Raw genomic sequence first — 13540 nt, forward strand, 5'->3', positions numbered from 1 at the left:
TGCTAGAAGCAAAAGTTACAGGTCTTGTATGAGGGTCTATATGATTGTCATAAAATTTAACTTGTTGAACTAAAGTTTCCAAAAACTTTCACATTTTTGGAACAATACCACACTGAGATATACTAGAGAATTTGGGATTATTTGTGATGGCATCATCCTTATATCTCCCATCTTTGATAATATCCACTTCATGGTTTTCAATTCACTTTGGCCATCTTCACTTTCCTTAGTACCCGAAATAATTTGTTGCAACTCTTCTTTTCTATCAAATACCTATTTGTGACTATGATCAATAAATTTTTCATAACCATGGATAAATGGCATTACGACTACTCCAAAAGAAATTAACTCCTTGATCATCTCTCCTAGGAATGATTTTCCAGCTTATATTAGTATAATCTTGAGTTGTCCACTAAAATTATATGTTACATCTTCTAACAGCATAAAATGCTTACAAAGATTAATAACAGTATTTGGATATTTGCCTTATATCTTTCAAATGTTAAGACCATTCAATCCATTAACCTACTAGTTTTTTAAGCATTCATGCACTAGTTCATAGATTATTGAATTCATCAAGGAGTAGAGTAGACAAAGTTGAATATTTGAATGTTTGATCCTCTTTTATTACCATGTCTTATTGTTGAATTGATGAACTTGACTCACTAAACCATATTGAACCACTTTGAATTAGAATATACCAATTGAACCAACTGAATCTAGAATAGGCCACCTTGAATTTGAGCCTATACTTTGGACTTGCATCTTTGGATAATTGGACTTTTGAATTTGTTGAGCCTGTGAACTTCTTTGAACTATTCTGAACCATTTTGAAATGGTTTGAACCATCTTTAACCTTCCTAAACTCATATGCAACTGCATCAACCTGTTCAACCCAGTTTAACAATTTGAACCCATTGAACCTTTGAACCAAGATAAACCTGCTCGTACCTACTGACATCCTTGAACTCGTTGAACTTGTGAACCTTCTTAAACTGGAGTGAACCATTTCAAACCAGTTGAAACTGATTGAACCACATGAACTACTTTGAACCACTTTGAACCTCTTTAAATATCGTTCAAAGCAATTCAAGACTCAAGCATGAAATGTTCAAGTAAAAACTAACATGAGGGAGACCAAAAATATGATTTTTTTTATTAAATGGGGTCTATATGGGTACCAATGGTTGATAATGGAGCTTGGTCCACACTATAACTCGGTCATAACTAGCATTAATACTTATGCTTGACATCAATTGTGCTCCAACTCGGTATATGTGCTCTTTACTCAGTTCTCATTTCAGATCTGTCCTAATGCATCTCATCTTATGCAAATATGGACTTCACTACATCAAATTTTAGGAAGTGATGTATAATGTATCATTTGAAATATAGTTCCTCTCCTATCTTATTTGCTTAGTTTTAGGTGGTGTGGTCACATGATCCATTGGATTAGATGATCTTGACTTCACCAGTTCCATTGTTGTTGCCTGCATCCTTCTTTCTCCATGTTTGATTCATCTAATTTCTTATTTGTTCTACATAAATAGTACTTACACCTTTTTTCTATTTATTGCTAAGTGTTGTTGCTCCTACAATTTCTACTAAAATGTCTAATCTTATGACAACTATAACAAACTATACTGCCACTCATCCAACTCTTGGATTTGCCTCTGAAATGTGTCCTAATACATTTTTTTGCAATATGACCATATTCACAACTTAAATGACAATTTTACCATGTTTTGTAATCCCAATTATATGAGTAACATTGCTTAGGTGCATTTCCTTTCTTCTTGGATGTCCACTTAGGTTTGGCCTTTGATCTGCATTCTTGAGCTCTATGTCCATACTTTTGACAATTGTAGCAATATCCTTCAAATCTAGGTGCAAATGGTGTATTGCAGACTTTGGATCTACACTCATGTGCTTGATGTCCTTTTTTCTTATGATTATAATAATATCCATTTAATTCAGGCTCGGGCTTTTACTTTCCAATCTTGCTTTTACAAATATTTGTTGTGTGTCCTAGTATTCCAAAATGATAACATGTAGGTTTACTGTTTTGTGGCTTTGCATTCCTCTATTCTCCATTTTTTTAATGTTTCTCTTTCCTCGGTAGATGATAGGTGCTCAGTATAGCCTAGACCAGATGTATCATGGGGTCTTCTTTGTGATCTTATCAACTCTTCATAGTATCTCACAACTTCTTTAGGTTTATTCAACCTTTCAATATATTCCTTTTTATATCCTCAACTCGTTCCTTAAATGATCATTTTATGATCTTAGATTTGGAATCTCCACATCTTTCCTATTAAAGGTCTTAATTTATAATTAGCTATTAATTGAGCATATCAAATTGCTTGTGTACGAGTTTATGCACATTAGATGTCCTTTCATCAAGTCTTGTAGCCATTTGTCTCTTGTCTTCATCAGTCATTGCCTTGTTTTCCTCAGCTTTGGTTTTTTTGTTCAGTTACTTCACACAATCTTACTGATTGTATTTTATGCTCTCTCTTTAGTCCTCTTATCTCTTCATTCAATGTATTATTCCTCTCTAAGAGATCTACTATTTTTCGCATCACTTTTTATTGGAATTTCTATCATCAAGTAGTCATTTAATGTCTTCCTCTTGGTATTGTGTATCATTCTGCAAGATTGTCATCTCCTTCATTCTCTTTAAGGATTTCTTCAATTCCTCTCTTGCTGCTTCAAGCTACTACAGTGCAAGTTATATGTCAAGCTTCTAATTTTAAATGATCTTTCCCCACTTATAAGCCCTCCATCTCCAAGATCTTTACTCTCAAGTGGTTAGACTTTTTCTAAGAGAACACAACTCTGATACATTGTTGGAAGTCTATTGGGAAAGTTAGATACTAAGAGAGTGGGGGGGAGAATTAGGATCTATAAAACTTTAATCTTTGAAAACAAATATCAAATATGATATCTTTCATCTTAAAACCCTTATCTCAACAATATCATAAATCCACATAAACATTTATGGTAATGATGTATCGGATCTAACACTAATCACATCAATGAAATATGAAAGTAAGTACTCAACACATAACACAAAGATTTTGGTTACCCATAAACCCTCCAAGATGAAGGGTAAAAGTGGGGTGGAGATGACATCTACAAATCTTTACTGCTGCAATAATAAATTTTGCTTGTTAGGGCTACAAGTTTGATCACTTTTGATGATGTACCCTATGAGGGATTTGCCTTTTTAAGAGCTTACAAGAATTATTTTAGTCTACCTTGATTGAATTATTTAAACTTATAACTAAGTTTAAATAATCAATAAGTATCCAAATAGTTAGCCTCAAATAATTAAATATTAGACTATTACATTTTCTGACACACGGTCAATACTAAGATTGAAAGATCAGTTAATACTGGTGAATCCTTTGATGCCCCACCACTCGGTTAATATTGCAAGTAGGATATCCTTCATTAAGCACTAGTTAGGAGATTTACAAAGGTTTGTTAGGATCAATTTTGTTAAGAGATTTATATTGGAATACTTTGCTAGAAATGTCTATTAGTACTTAATCCCTTCAACTTGCACTTAATATGTTGATTACATATATCCTCTTTCCAATCTCTAATTTGATATATTTGTATTATTCCCTTCACTGCTCTACTCAGTCACTTTGTCTGATTCACCTTCAAACTTTGATTCAAGCATCCAAACTTTTCTTCTATCACACATACACACACACACACCTTAAAATAAGGTTTGGATCCTCCTTTTAATAAAAAACTTAGAGAGATTTCTAGATCAAGATCAATGATCCAAATCTCTCCCTTTTCCACTTAGATCAAGATCAATGATCCAAATCTCTCCCTTTTCCACTTATACTTTCCATTTTCTTGATTGGTTAATCACCTTTTATAGGGATTAATGATCCATTAAAAAATACATAATCATCTCCTTAAATTACTCCTCCATCATTAAAACATGCATCCATGCCGGCCAAAAATGGTTTACCTCAATGTTTGTGATATTTCAAACAAATATACCAAAACTAGTTTACTCGGCACATGAATACTATGATGCTCGATCATAATTAATCTTCATGATGTCCCTCGGCTTTTATCTACTTGGCACAAACTATATGACTTGGCATGAATTGACTTTGAATAGCTCAACTTAATCAGTGTTATGATCAACTCAACATGAATTGTCTTTTGTCTCACTTGACATGGATTGGAGTACTCAACGACCATAGATTTTCCAGGTAATAATAACTGCTCAACTTCAACGAAGTTATGAACAAGTCTAATATACACAACTTGAGCTTAGTAGGATGACTCGATTGCAATGATGAACAACCAACTTTTCCATAGGAATGACTAAATGTTTGACACTAATAAATAACACACCTTAGGAATCAACAACTAATTACTCTCTCTCTCTCTCTCTCTCTCTCTCTCTCTCTCTCTCTCTCTCTCTCTCTCTCTCTCTCTCTCTCTCTCTCTCTCTCTCCTCTCTCTCTCACACACACACACACACACACACACACACACACACACACACACACACCACCAACTACATCCATTTGATTCCCTAATTATTCTCTTTCTCTTTACCTAATTTCTCTCCCCCTCCATATGTCTCTTTCTAACTAGTCTCTCCCCCCCTCTTCTTCATTTCTCATATTTCCCACCCCTCTTACCATCCCCCCCCCCCCGATTACCATTTACATCTCTCTCTCTCTCTCTCTCTCTCTCTCTCTCTCTCTCTCTCTCTCTCTCTCTCTCTCTCTCTCTCTCTCTCTCTCTCTCTCTCTCTCTCTCTCTCTCTCTCTCTCTCTCTAGTTGTTCCCAACAAGTACCGAGGGGTGAATCAATACCTTTTCTTTCTTTATTTTACCGGTTAGACTAGTGAACCTTTTCACACACTTCATTACTACTTCTTTAACTATTAAAAAAACAATGAATGTTAAGTTTTAAAACCATACAATATCCCACACATAAGAATACATCAATGACACAAATATTTATACGTGGAAACCTTGGATGTGAGGATGAAAACCATGGTGGGAATAATATACCCACTAGTCTTTCCTTGCAAGTTAAAGGGTGCTTGGGTAAGAGCTTACATATGTTCTTTATGAGAATGCATCCTATTAGGAATGTAAGTAACCTATTAAGATTACAATCAGTCTTTTAAGACTAGCACACTAGAGGATTTTGATCTCTTTCCTAGAGCTACCTTGTTAGAGGATTTAGATGACTTGTTACAAATCTTCCTTGTTAAAGGCCTACACTAGATGCAATCGTTAGAAATCAAACTATAATAATAGATCTAAGTGTTTGTCACACCTTGCCATATAGATCCTCTTCTTTACCTCCTTGAAGATGGTTTGATCTTCTTCTTCTTCTTCTTATTCTACCTTAAGTCTAGCTTCCCCCACACTCTAACTCTCTTCCTCTCTTGCACTTTGCACTTACTTTCTTGTTGCTTTTTGTTCATCAACAATAGTAGCAGTCTTGGCCCTTTCTCACTTAGTTTCTTGTTCTCACTTTCTTGTGAGATCTTTTACACTCATGTGCTTCACCTTTTGTGTTAGATTTCTCCTTATAAATCATGACCTTTGATTGAAAATAAAAAACCCTAATAAATATCCCACTCAAATTATAGTTAGAAATTCAAAATCCATAGTGAGAATAGTCACAAGACACCCATAACTCCTTGTTTGTAGCTCCCTTATCTTATAGGCCAATATGATCAACTACGTGCCTACATCCAAACTTGTGATTGTGTGAGCTATAGCTACATTATGTCTCACAACTCTAATGCATGTCTTATTGTGTTAAAGCCTTCTCCTATATTGTCACATTGATGGTGATTTTACCACATTCATTCTCTACTTTCTTGCTTCTCCCTCATTTTTACTATCTTGACTAGCAAGCTAGTATTGATAATTACACTTGCAATGTTTTGTGACTTCTTGTTAACTATTTACCAATCAAGAAAAACACATTCTTCTAACTCATTATTTAATTTTATTACACATCATTTTCCCAATTGATATAGCTTAGTGCAATAATGCCCCCCTTGGCATTGATGGAAAAACCTTTTATCTTTTACAGGTTAACAAGACATATAGACTAATACATGACCAATTCATGCTACATATTTGTTGTCATAGAATTTTTGCTTTCTGGTTCTTCTTTTCCTTTCTCTTTCCCTTTGTTTGTGTGCTCCCCCTGTGTAATCATCACCTTTTTCTCCTTTTGTTTTTCTTACTCTCCCTTGATTTTTCTCCCACTTTTTGTCATCAATGACAATGGGAAGACTGGAGATAGGATGAGAATATGAGTTCTATTGATTTCTCCCCCTTTGATAACAATCATTTTCGTGCCATGTTCAATAAAAAAAATTCAAATATGTCTTTGTACTTTTATCTAGATGAGTTAAAAAGAGTCTCCCATGACTCCTTAAAATCTTTGAGAGGGAACACTACACTCCATAGTTCTGCAAGCCGCCTATAGATTGCATCACCATTCTCTGCCACTGGCAAGGTCAGTATCTCATTAGCTCCTTTTATAGTGGAACTGATTGATCCAATGGTTGGAGTCAAGACGCACTGAAGCTCCATAAGTTTGATAGTTCTCTTTTCTTCTTCAACTCGCAGCTGGTGTAACAAGTATATTGTGTCATGTATTTTTGTTATGTGTTCAGTTGCTGATCTGGATAGTGGATCAAAGCTTGTGTTGTTATGTCAAGTTCCTATTGATCCTTTGTCTTTGACTTCTCAAGATCACTCATGAGAGTGTGTGACATTTTTTTTAACTAAATGGGGTTATTTCTTTCAAAGCTTTTGATATCTCATTATTGAGTGTTTCAAGTTCTTGTTTCTTCTCTTCAATGAGTATCTTCTCCATGTCAAGTGATTTTTTTGGAACCTGTTGTTGTATTTTGATTTTTTTTTAAAACAAGTTCTAAAGGACCCAAAACCTTTTACAAAGAATCAGATAGAAGCAACTAAGAAAGCCCACGAGGAACTGTGCATTAGCACCAAAAAAATAAAACAAACTAAGAAAGACGCCTCAAAACATCAAACAAGAATAAATCATCAAAAAGCTACCAAAAAGATAGTACCAAGACAGCTACAGGGTCTTCAGTAAATCAACAGCCTGATTTGCAAGGATATTCATATTCACTATAGAGGTTTGCAACTCATCAATTTCTTTGACTTCCACAACCTTTGTTTTCTTTGAATTAGCTCTGGTGTGTTTACTGGGGCCTTGATCCTCAATCCTATCCTTAGACCCATAAATTCTCCCCTGATCTAGTTTATCCAATAAAGTCTTGATGTTGTCTGGAACAGTTTTCAATATGGAGCAATTCTGATTTGCAAGTTTTTTAATAGCCTTTTCCATGTTGTCAACTCTATTTCCCATGGCATCCATCTTTTTTTTTATCTCCTTCAACATTTGTTCATTAGCTCTATTCTTCACTTCCATAGGTGGGACTCTCTTCATCAAAATTTTGACTTCTTCCACATTACCAATAACCTCAAAGAGCTTGTCTATATGATGACCAAGAGTCCTCTCCCCTCTAGTAGTCTTGCTTAGTTGTTCAAAATCCCTCTTGATATCCTGCATCTATTCCTTCATATTGGTTGTATCCCTTTTCATCACACTTGGGTTACCAATGGTCCCCTTCATATACCCCTGTTCATCATAGTACTTATTCTGATTAGGGTTTTCCTCATCCAAATCCATAGTGTTTCTTTTAGTATCTGCCTCCTTGATGCCAATGTCATTAGTCTTCCCTTGAGAATGCACTTTCTTACCTCTCAACACCATCTTTTGAATAAGAGGCTCATCATCAAAGGGAATATTCAAGGCTATGTTACTCTTCTTCCCCTTGGTTTTGGTAACAATACCAATTTTGTCTTTGGTTTTCTTCCCTGTAACCTTCTCAAGATCATCCTTAGAATCCATCTCCATCTCATAATCCACCTCCTTACCCTTACTTTTCTTAGTAGATGAGATCCCAGGTGAGAGGTGTTTCCTCTTATTGTTCACCATCTCCTCATCTTCATCCTCTATTTCTTCCTCGTAACCCTCATCCTAATCACTCCCCTTAGTATCACACTCTGGGCTTTTTTTTACTAATACGAGGCCTATCCACTTTTTTGGCTTTAAGAAAATTCATGATCAACACCATCAAACCCTCATGGCAAGCATGATCCCCCTTGGGGTCATTTTGAATAGCAAGAATGGTATTATCCAATGACTACCTTAGGTAGAAAGGGAAACTAATTCTAAGCCTATGCCTTAAATGATTGACCACCATAAAATGGTGCCCAAAATTTTTGGTGAAATGACCATCAAGGGTTAGGTATTCAATCACAAAAAAACATCACAAACCTCCAAGGTCTCGAAATGGAGTGGGGATTAAAATAGGAATTACCAATTTTCACCAACCTATTTCTCTCCTTGGTTGTCTCTGCAAACTCATCAACAACACAATCATATAAATTCCTACCCATGTAGAAATTAACCCATTATTTTGTTATCCTTGGGAGTTGACTAGCTTTGTCATGGGGCTATTTTATTATATCTTTTATCTTAGTGATCAAATAATCATCCTCGTCATAATTTATCTCAGTTGTAAGTCCTTTTAGAATATCATGAGCATCAACCAATGTAGTTGCTCGCTTGTATCTCCTGCAGTTTTTCTTCATTCTCTTATATCTTTTAGTGAGCTAGGTAACTTCCCCAACCCTATTAATTCATATCTTTGGTTCTCTTTCTCATCTCATTCACTTGTTCTTCAAGGTCTAATATTTTTACTATTTTGGCTGCATCAGACTCATATAGTGCTCCTTCGTATTTAGATATATCAAATTCTTCTTGTCCTTGGTTTTCCTCTAACCTTCTACTTCTCTTTTTACATTCTGATTCCTCAAAATCTTACTTCATCTTTTCATTCTTCCTAACACTCATTTGTCCTTTGGATGGTGTTGAGGATGGCTCAATTGTTGGTGTCTCCTGGAGCTGAGTGGATTGCAGAATTTCTTGCCTTGGTTTTGCACCAATGTCCTTTATCTATTATTCACTTGCATTAGTTTGAATTTCCACTGGAAGTAACTAACTGTCCTCCATTTCTTGCTCTAGTTCCTTTTCTTTGAGTTCTTCTCCCTTTCATTCTTGTCCCTGTGCTCTCATCTTGACTAGTTGTTTCTTGCATGCTTTCTCTTACTTCTCTTGTGGTTGTGTCAATGATTTGGGGTTTTGCTTACCGTTACTCTTCTATAGTAGATGGTCATGTAGAGGCTTATTGCGTCTTTCTACTTTCTTTTGGTTTTTTATTCAGATCTTGACTGATATGGGTCCTTTGTTTGACCTGTTCAGTAGGCTTTTTATCTACTGGATTTTGTTTGGTGGTTATGGGACTTAAGGTTTAGGTCTCTCTTTGTCATTTTGGCCTTGACCTCCTCCTTTCTCAAAAGTTTATTTCTCCTACTTGTATAATTGTGACCAAAACTTATTTGTATTGGCATATGCATCTATCTTTAACCCTATTGTGATCAATGTTATATTCTCAGGTAGGCTAGTCCTTTTCTTTACATGAATTTACCAGCTATGTGACTTGTTGATTATTTAGGTATGATCTTATGTTTGTGAGAGCTTCTCCCAACACACTTTTCCATTAGATTGTGGCCTTGGACCACTTCTTGTTGATTATTTCAAATAACTATTCAAGCAATTTGAACTTTGCATCTTGTGGCATTCTGATAAATGCTCTTAAACTTACTAATACAGAGTGGACTATCTTATTTCTATTTAATTTGTTAAACTTCAGGAATTTGTCTCTAATGGTATTGTAACTTTCATTATTCTCAATCTCCTCTAAGATATATTGCAATGAAATCTTCTTACCTCCTTTTTCAAACTCTAAGCTTTCATGATCACATTCTTTTTCTTGTTCCTCTTCCTCTGGTTGAGTAGAGAGTTTCTTCTTTAATTTTGTGTCTTTCCTCTTGTAAGTTTCCACTATGGTAGATTTAGAGGTTGCTTGTTTCCTCTTTTTCTTTGGTTCTTCCTCTTCATATGACTTAGGTTCTGGAGTAGAAATTCTCTCTGCTTTGCTCTATGGACTCTCTCCACCCTTTTGCTTTGTCTTTTCCTTTCCTTTCTTCTTATTTGGCTCTAATTTCATTGAGGCTTCTACTTCTTGTTCAACAAGATTTTTGTTTACCTCCTCTATTGTTCCAAATCTTCATTGTTGTTTGTCAATTGGCTTCTCCAATAGTTTTTTGATAAGGCCTCTAGTGGATTCTTCCTCAAACTCATAGGAAAGTCCAGTTAACCAATGAGTTATTTGTTCAACCACTTGTATAAATAAATTGGCTATGTCTACTAAGAAGAAAATGCTACTCATATAGACATTAATGAGTTTAATCGGTATCCTCCTTCTTTTCTGCATATCTTCCTGAAACTCCTTGAAGTAAGCTTCAAGTTTTTTGATGTCTTTGTCTCCTGACTAGTTGTGCATGCTTGTTACTTGCATAGTGTCATTGGTTGTGCATGCTTGTTACTTGTGTAGTGACACTGCTCTTTGACCTCTACTAAAATTTCTTGCATCTAGGGTACTCACCCTTAAAATAGAAAAAGATACATACCAATAGGCTCCAAATTTGAATGTGTGAACTACATGTTCTCTCTTAATCTTCCTTAGGCTTCCCATCAATTGCATGTACAACCATCCACTGAGATCTAGCTTGGTTTGTTTAATTATTATTTGGTGTGCTCCATACACCGCTCTTGTAGGTATACTATTAGCACGACTTGATTGATAAAGTTTACATGCTATCACTCTTGTTGCAAATTGCACCTTGTCATCTGGAATATCTTTGATGATGCACATTCAGCCATCTGTACAATATCTTATCATTATAGCTACCTTTTCTTTGGTGGTTAACTTTTCTCTAATTATGCTGGACCTAGTAACCCTCTCAATCACTTCTTTTGTATTTTTTTATGGCTTATCTAGCCACAAGTTCTCATCATGTACTAAGCTAAATACAAATATAATCCATTCTACTTTGAAGAAATTTGGAATGTCTTGGGCACAAATTAGGGTTGTGGCTTCTAGGACTTCGATGTCCTTTTCACTTGTTTCCTTTTCTCAGATTTCCTCATAGAGCGATTTGATCATTTCATCTACCATCTCTACTATCTTTGTATTCAATTATTCACCAACACCCTCTAGCAATAACACATTGCTTGGAATTGAATATAGGGCTCCATTCATATCCCTTTTATCATCATCTAACATTATGGGCTCATAGATAGGTGGTTCCTCATCTTGCTTGTCTACCAATTCAACATCAAACATATCATTGTATTGTGCTATTGAAACTATTTAGCCTTGATTATATCTCTTGATCTTTTGCACTGAGTGAAACCTAGGGCGTCAAAGTCATTATTAACTTCTTACACAAACTTGCTTCACAAAATAGCCTTTTGATAGTTAGGGTTTCGCAAGTAAGAGCTCTATTGATCTCAAGATTGAAAAAAGTGATATTTGTTCGGAAAGACACCTATTTATAGATTTGTTAGAAAATGTGATGTTATGCTCCAAATGATAACTTTGTTTCTTACCTACCTCTTCCCTTGTGAAATAAATGTTTTCTGGTGATTAGTCCAATGATCAAAATTTGAAGACAACATGTCATCCACTTTTGGGTGTGTCCTAACTACTACCTTTTGAGTCACTTATTCATGACTTACTAGTTTGCATGAGGGGACCGATGAAATACTCATCTTTCTTACCTGACCCTTGTTAAGCTTACCTTTGCTTAACTTGATTAAGAGGACTTGCTACTTATAGGTGATCTTGTTCCTTCTCCAATATTTATTCTGAGGTTATCATATTGTTTCTTGATCTACACCTTAGAAAATTGCCCGTTGACTTTCTTAATACCAATGGTTTTCCCTTTTCCTTTATCATCATTATTGCACTGTTTGGGTCTCTACCTTACCCAACACTCTTTTACTACATGTTTCACCTTACAATATATGTAGCAAGTCTTTCTTATGTTGTTCCATGGTCTCTCTTGTCTTTGTTGTTTCATCCACCACTTACATTGTGATCAGATGTGCCCATTATTTTTGTAGGCGAAACAAACCTTTCTTATGTTCAAAGGGGATGACTGATGTGATCCAATGTTTGGTCCATAGTTCTTTTCATTGTGGCCATACATGTCACAATAGCAACAATATTTCTCTCTTCTTGCTTCATTTGTAAGATCTCTACATTCATTTAAGTTATGTCCATACCAGTAGCAACTATAACATAATTTCCTATCTATATTGGCTCCATCAATTGTTGCTTTCCTATTCCAAAATTTATCTAATTTATGTCCAATTATACCACAATATAGACAAATGGGTTTGTTATGTAGCATACCTTTTTTTTTGCTTTTCCTTTGTTCTTTGTGATCTTTGAGTCATCAGTCTTCGAGGATTCTCCTTTCTCAGATATATGGATTCCTTAAAATCTTGGACGGGTTGTGTTAGCTACTTCTCCTTGAGTGTCTAGTCCCTTTTCTGCATTTGAGTTGTTCTCCCTTGTCCTAGAAAGTCTGTCACACTCTTCTTTTACCATTTCTAGTTCACCCATCAGTTGTCAGATTCACTCTTCCATTTGTATGGCTTCTTCTGTAAGAGTACTCAATTGTTCTGTCTTTTCATGATCATTCTCCTGTAATATGCTAGTTTCTTGTACTAATACCTGCAATCTTTGATCATGAGAGCTATTTCATTTTCCTTTTCTTTTTCCAAATATTTAGCTCATTGTCTAGCTTCCTTAGCTAGTCTCAGTTCTTTGTGGGCTTCTTCTCTAGCTTGGATGCCACTTCCTTTCTCATCCATAGCTTTTCTTAATCTTACTAATAGACTATCCTTTCTCTTTCTTTAGGACCTTGTTTCTTTTCTTTAGCTTGTCATTCTCACCCACGAGGTCAGATTTAACTTCTTTAGACTCTTTAAAGCAACTTTGTTCTTCAACATTCTTTATTAGTTCTTGACTTTCTCCTAGCTTCTTCATCAACTTCTTACGCTTGGCTAGAGATTCTCTTTGTTTATCTTTTAATTCTTCAATCATGTCCAAAGCTTCTTTAAGTTGTCTCCTAAGTGATGCCATTAGATCTTCCCCTAAGTCATTAGAATCACCATTTTCAAGGTCTGATCTCTGATACCAATTGTTGGTCCCAACTGGTGCTAAGAGGGGGGTGAATCAATACCTTTGCTTTTCTTTCTTTTACCAACTAGACTAGTGAACCTTTTCAGATACTTTGTTACTGCTTCTTTAACTATTAAACAAATAATAAACATTAAGCAATAAAACCATACAATATCCTACATAGAAGCATGCATCAATGACACATGTATTTATACATGTAAACCTTCAATGTGAGGATGAAAACCATGATGGGAATAATGTACTCTGTAGCCTTTTCTTGCAAGTAAAAGGGTGTCTAGTTAAGAGCTTACGTACATGTTCCTTCTG

The sequence above is a fragment of the Cupressus sempervirens genome, chromosome 4, assembly GCF_028749045.1.
Source record: "Cupressus sempervirens isolate cs-2001-9-10 chromosome 4, ASM2874904v1, whole genome shotgun sequence".
Taxonomy (NCBI): Eukaryota; Viridiplantae; Streptophyta; class Pinopsida; order Cupressales; family Cupressaceae; genus Cupressus; species Cupressus sempervirens.